Genomic DNA, 291 nt, shown 5'->3' with positions numbered 1-291 from the left:
TATCGGCCACCCTGCTTTCCAAGATATCGGCATCGGCTGTCAAAAAACCCATATCGGTCGACCACTAATTACTAGTGATACTAATATTTCTACAGTATTAGAATCATAGTAGCAATATGAAACTAGTGTCACTAGTATTTCTACAGTATTAGAATCAGAATCAATATAAAACTAGTGAAACCAGTATTGCTACTAAAACAAATTCCGTAAAATTTACGTTAAAAAACCGGCAGCTGTGGTTGCCGGAATTTTACCGTAAAAAATATGGTAGCAACATTTTAGGTTTTACGG

The sequence above is a fragment of the Sinocyclocheilus anshuiensis genome, unplaced genomic scaffold (assembly GCF_001515605.1).
Source record: "Sinocyclocheilus anshuiensis isolate Anshui unplaced genomic scaffold, SAMN03320099.WGS_v1.1 scaffold259, whole genome shotgun sequence".
Lineage (NCBI taxonomy): Eukaryota > Metazoa > Chordata > Actinopteri > Cypriniformes > Cyprinidae > Sinocyclocheilus > Sinocyclocheilus anshuiensis.
Note: the sequence above shows the minus strand (reverse complement) of the source record.